Here is a 6608-nt window from a genome sequence, read left to right as displayed (position 1 = left end):
GTGAAAATACCATTCACCCTTCAAGGGTGTTAGCTACCATTTAGCTAACAGAGAGTTTACAGTTATTTACCACTCCAATAGTTGTGTGTGTGTATGTGTGTGTTTTAATACTCCAAACCTCAGAAACTGAACCCATCATTTACTAGGGCATTTTGTTAATAGCCAAATATATATATTTATAATTAATTTCTGGGAATTTAATAATTTCTTTTATGTGTATATCATTTTCGTTTTCAAAGCACTTTCACATGTACCTGAGCTAGAGTTAAATTATAACACCCATTTTACAGATAGGGAAACTCGACTCAGGTGGACTAAGGGGCATACCAAGGTCACAGAGTTAATTAGTTGCAGCATCAGAATTAGAATCCTGGCTTTCTTCTTTATTGTGGGTTTTTGTTTTGTTTTGCTTTTGTACTCCACTATATACAAGGTTTATATCCTAGTCTTTGAGATTTCCTCATGGAAAAAAAAGAAAGTGCTATTCCACAAATTGTGCCTTGGAGGTTCTGTCAGGAACTGACTTTTAACTGGAATATACTGTTGGCATACCCTATTTAATATGACTCATGACTCCAAGGTATTGAAAGACATTTTGTGGAGAAAAGACCTGAAATCCCCTCTTTTTTTTTTTTTTTTTTCTTTTTTTTATTTTTGCTGTGTTGGGTCTTAGTTTCTGTGCGAGGGCTTTCTCCAGTTGTGGCAAGTGGGGGCCATTCTTCATCGCGGTGCGCAGGCCTCTCACTATCGCGGCCTCTCTTGTTGCGGAGCACAGGCTCCAGACGCGCAGGCTCAGCAGTTGTGGCTCACGGGCCTAGCTGCTCTGCGGCATGTGGGATCTTCCCAGACCGGGGCTCGAACCCGTGTCCCCTGCATTAGCAGGCGGACTCTCAACCACTGCGCCACCAGGGAAGCCCCTGAAATCACCTCTTAATACAATATAACCATGGAAAAGTTCTTTCACCTCTCTGAGTCAGTCTCTCACCTGCAAAATGGCGACAGTATTGCCAATCTCATAGTGCTTGTACAAGGCTTAAATAAATGGCATTTGTAAAGCACTCTACCAGTAGATTGTAGTATTAGAGTTCTTTCTCTTGAAAAAGTGCCGTCAGAGTAACAGAGTTAGGAGAGTTCGGTTAAGGAACTCTGGTGTGCTAGGATTCCCTTACCCTCCTTGAGGACACTCCACTTGCAGACCACAGCTCCCTCCCAAACTGTAAAACTCAGATAGGAGGAAGGATAGATAGGTAAAGGCCAGATCATGTGAAGCCCTGCAGGCCTCGGGATGGAGTTGGGAGTGGCCTGATCCAAAAGCAGTTCCAGGTTCTTCTTTCTGTTCCTCCAAGTCACCAAGCTTGTTCCTACCTCGGGGCCTTTGCATTTCCTGTTTCCTCCTTTGAACCTCAGATGATCACTCCCTCATTGCATTCAATGCCACTCCTTCAAGGAAGCTATCTCTGTCAGAGTTTATTAAAATACCATCTTGTGGGGATATATGTATACGTATAGCTGATTCACTTTTTTGTACAGCAGAAACTAACAGAACATTGTAAAGCAATTATACTCCAATAAAGATGCTAAAAAATAATAATAAAATAAAATAATATCTTCCCACCTACTAGTCACTCTTCAAGCCCCTAACCCCTTATCTTGATTGCATTTTTCCTCAACACTTACCAATACCTGAAATTATATTGCATATTTATTTAATTGTTGTCTATCTCTTCTGCTAGAAAGTAAGCTCCGTAAAGACAGGGACCTCATTTACTCTGCTTCCCCAGTACCTAGAGGAGTAAATGGCTAGTCTTAGGTGTTTAATAAATAATGAATGAATGAACATGATATTGTTATATAAATGAAATAATGTTATTCTAGGACCAGTTATTAGCATTGTGGATTCCTCAGACTGCCACCTTCACATTAATTTTAATCGCTAAGTACATTTTCAGCATTACATTAGGATTCTTATAAAGATTAAAGCTAAATGACATATTCAAAGAAATTGTAGAAACATGAACCATTCTTTAAAATTGACACATTTCACTTAGAATAATGTTCCAAGGTCAAGACAGCTGGGAAAACTTTAAAATGTAAACCTGATCTTGTCATCAGTCTGCCCTATTCTTCAATGGCTGCCATTGCCCTGGGCAATACTTAAACAGCTCCACTCTGAAGGACCCTCAGAATCTCTTCAGAGCTCTTGCTGCTCCTTAAGCATCATCTCCTGTTCCCCATGTAATGATTCATAACACCTCGTTTCACTCTCAGAAGGGTCCTGGTTTGAGTAGTGATATATATGGTCATCCTACCTATATATCCTTTTACGCAAGGCCTTCACTCCAACCAGACCCATCTAACCAGCAGGTCTCCAAACAGCAGAGGCTTATTCATATCTTTCTTTGAGCAATTCTCCTTCAGCCAAGGATATCCTTCATTCTTCCTGATGCCGGTTCTAATATCAGCTCCCCTAGAAAGGCTTTCCCAGAATTTTCCTCCAGCCTAATTTAGATTAGGCAAACCCTCCAGGGCTACTTTGGAATTGCCTGAGGAGCTTTTTGAAAATACAGATTTCTGGGCCACCTGGATGGGTGGGGCCCAGGAAGTCTATTTGCCCCGCCTAACTGTCCCTACAACATCTCTGCATACTGTTATGACCAATTTACCCATCTGTTTCCTTCATGGAACTATAAAATCCTTGAGCGCAGGACCCATGACCCTCAACTTCAGTGTATTTCCACTGACTGAAACAGGCACTCAGTAGAGGATACATCAACACATGGATAATAATGGCAAACATTTACAGAGCCCTTACTATGGAGTAGGCACTGTTCTATGTGGTTTTTGTGTATTAACTCATTATTTCAGAAAAAATTTTAACCTTTAGGGTTATAATAGCCTGAATGACAAAAGATATTAGGGGCATTAAGGTACTAAGAATTAACTCTGGAAAGTGTAAAGTGTGGCATCCAAATTAATTTTTTTTAAGTAACCATTTATCTTAAGACAGAATACCTCTTGAAAGTCTTGTTTAGTCCTATGCACACTGAGGAGTGTTCATCCTTTTCTGGGTGAGCACCTAGTGTGCCTTGCAGGAGGACTTTGTAAAGACGACCAGAAATACCTAGGACTTCATGCCTACTGCCGGACTTCCTGACTGTTTTGTGCTTTGTCATCAGATGCACCTTCCAGTGTTTTATCTTCTTTTTTTTTTCTTTTTTTAATAAATCTATTTATTTATTTATTTATTTTTGGCTGCTTTGGGTCTTCATTGCTGTGACGGGCTTTCTCTAGTTGCTGTGAGCGGGGGCTACTCTTCGTTGAGGGGCACGGGCCTCTCTTGTTATGGAGCACGGGCTCTAGGCATGCGACTTCAGTAGTTGTGGCACATAGGCTCAATAGTTGTGGCTCTCGGGCTCTAGAGCACAGGCTCGGTAGTTGTGGCGCATGGGCTTAGCTGCTCCGCGGCATGTGGGATCTTCGCAGACCAGGGCTCAAACCCGTGTCCCCTGCATTGGCAGGCAGATTCTTAACCACTGTGCCACCAGGGAAGTCCCAGTGTTTTATCTTCTATCTCAGACCTCTTTAACAAAACAGCTTCCACAGTGCTGGGAAAGAGAACAAAGGTTCTGCTTTGCTCTTTCAGTCAAAACACTTCAGCTCCAAAATTTAGCATTCTCTGTGGATATCCTATAAAATTAAGGAGAGCTTATGAAGGACCTGTGACCCACAAAGAGCTTAATGCATTTTAAATGTACAATTCTAGTAACAGTGTCAGATTATGGATTTCCAAATGGCAGCCACAATCATGATTTAGAACAGATGGTCAAACCACAGGCAACAGAATCAACAGAATTTTCTGCCATTCCCAAGAGGCTAACAGAATCCAAGAGAAGTATCTGACATCACTTAAATTGGTAAACAGCTCAAAACAATCTTAATTAACAGTTTGCTGGAGCACTTAATGACAAAGAGCATGCCTCAGTAGAAATTGGTATTCTTAGGCAGTGTTCGTAGATTATTAACCACATAGGAAGATGGTCTAAAGCCCTGGGAAAAACAGTCAAAATTAGGAATTAGGAGATCTTAGTTTGGGCCCAAGCTCTGACGCTGGGTGACCTTGGTCAGTAATTTGAACTTTCGGAACCTATTTCCTTGTCTATAAAAGAATGTCTAAGTTACCTTCTCTTAGCTTTAAATGTGTACCCAAAGCAATTAGAGAATGGGAAGGACTTTAACCATAAATGAGCAAAGTAAGAATCACCTAAACATTTTAGATTATAATAAAGTAAAATTCATCTTTCAATATGCAAAGAGGCTACAGTAGGTGAAAGTTAACTACTGTTATTCATTTTGCTATCAGAGTTACTATGGCAGAGGATATTATTTTTCTAGAAATATTAATGTTCGCAGCAGAGCAAACCATAGTGTCTATGGGTAAGGAGGCTTTCTTAAATCAACAAAATCATGTAACGTTGTCAGTTAAGAAATGTTGGACTATTTTTTATATAGTCATCTTTGGTTCTCCGTGTTGTCAGTCTTCTGGAATAGGCTTTGAAAAGAATGGATAATCTTTTCAGCACTGCTTGTTATCCAGTGCAAGAAACTCTGATCAGACTCCACAATGAGCCTCCGCAAGTAAGCAGAAAAAGTTTCAGCCTGAAATAACCCAGAACTAGTTAGGTCTAGATGCCAACAGGCAAATTTACTCTGTATTTTTTGCACCGTCCCTATGTTTCTTTGACAGAATTTTTTTTTTAAGGGCTGTGTTCAACTTTTCACGAAAAGTTATGTTAGGCATGTATTTTGTGAAAGTGATGGAAGAAGAGAGGAGAGAGTTTGAAGAGAAGGGACAGGGTAGGAGAAGGGGACAGAATTAAGCTCCTGGGAAGGAAGCCCACTGCTTCTCAAGTTACCATTTGTAAACCCTTTACCCGGTTCTGTTTGGGCTATTGTCCTGGGTAAATCATCCATTGAAAATCAAGCTCTTCAGCTCATTATATATTCTTCATTTGAGGTGACCAGAACTATTTCCTGAAACCTGGTTTGGGTGCTAATTACCTGCTCAAACACCTTGTAAATACCTCCGTGGATTTGTCACAGGAAAATTTCACTTTTTTATTTTTCTTAAATTGAGCACACTTATTGCAAGTTCCCCTTTCAGTTTCCTAGGCGTGACACTACAAGCCGCCTAAGCAGAAGAGCCTTCTGCTGCTCTGGTTACTGTGAAGAGACTCTCACTTCTCCTCAGCTACCCTAAGGCATAGCTCGCAGCTCTGACTCAACTGTAGAGAAATGTTTACCATGTACTTCTATACAGAGAAGTAAGCTGCTTTTACCTCCCCAGACCTCTCTCCCTCCCTCTGCAATGAGGCAAGAAGCCCTTTTTACAAATACCCGAAGAACCTTGTACAAAAAAGACTCTTGCCCTCACAGACAGTTCTTTCTCTTTAGATTTTAAAATAACCGTTTCTGTCAGTCTTCATCCTCTCCTAACCCTCGGACAAAAAACCTCAAACTCATAGCATATGTCTTGCCGTTGGGATAGGATGACATTTCTATCAATTCTGAAACTGAATAAAAAAATTATTTTACTGGGGAAAAAATGCTTATTCATTTACATATCTCTGATTGATTCAATACAAAATTGTGTTGCCTTTTCTTTCCTTCCCACATCTAAATAAATGTATGTCCAAGAGCTTGAACGTAGGTGTCATCTTCAAAAAAATTAAATGAAACCAGAAAAACGTGGAACAAAACCACGCCAATAGAACCAAAATAAGTCAATATTTTAAATACACGCACTTCAATCTTTTATCCCTGGAAAAGAACTGGAAGATTGGAAATACTGCATCCTGACTACGCAAGTTTTTTTTTCCCGCCTTTCCTTAAGAAAGCTGCAGGTGAAGCCTGTCTCTGTGTGGCACTGTGGTGTAAGTGACCGCTGCTGTGGAGGAGAAAAGCCCATGAAGCTTAAAAATTTTGCAAAGAGAAAACAATCCTCCTGCAGACCACAGTAAATAGAATAACAGCGGTGGGGGGATTTGCAACCATGTAACGGGGCTTTTGTCTGGGTCTATTTCTCTAGGCCTTGAGGGTTTCTGTGTTCCTTCTCGGCAGGATCTCAGTGTTGCGCCCCCTCCATTACAAAGGCCCAGGGCTTGAGCCCCTCCTCCAACTGTTCACCCCCAATCTTGCCCATGCTGAGGCTTACTTACAGCAGACTGAAGGGTTTCAGTGGGGTGCAGGGCACTGCAATTTAGGATTTCTGCAGTACAGGGTGAGTTTTCAAGAGTGTATCAGAGAGGGGAGCCAGACTTTAAAAGAGCCTTTACTCATCCTATTAACCATTTCATTGCTGAACTGGTTTTTAAGGCCAGGCCAGCAGGGTTTGTTTTTCTCTAGCAAACACCGAAATTGCTACAGCTGCCTCTGACTGGTTGTATAAAGGCAACACTTCACTATGTCTTGGATAACAACTGAATAATTGTTGCAGAAAGAACTATTTAAAAAATCATTGTATTCTTCTATACGCTGTGTTTGAAGGTGGGAAAGAAGGGAAAGGATTAGAAGCAGAGGGAAGAGGGCAAATGAAAGAAAGGAGAAGGGAA

Source organism: Lipotes vexillifer, unplaced genomic scaffold (assembly GCF_000442215.2).
Source record: "Lipotes vexillifer unplaced genomic scaffold, Lipotes_vexillifer_v1.1 scaffold263, whole genome shotgun sequence".
NCBI lineage: Eukaryota > Metazoa > Chordata > Mammalia > Artiodactyla > Lipotidae > Lipotes > Lipotes vexillifer.
The sequence above is the reverse complement of the archived record's forward strand: the minus strand, read 5'-3'. Positions refer to the sequence as shown.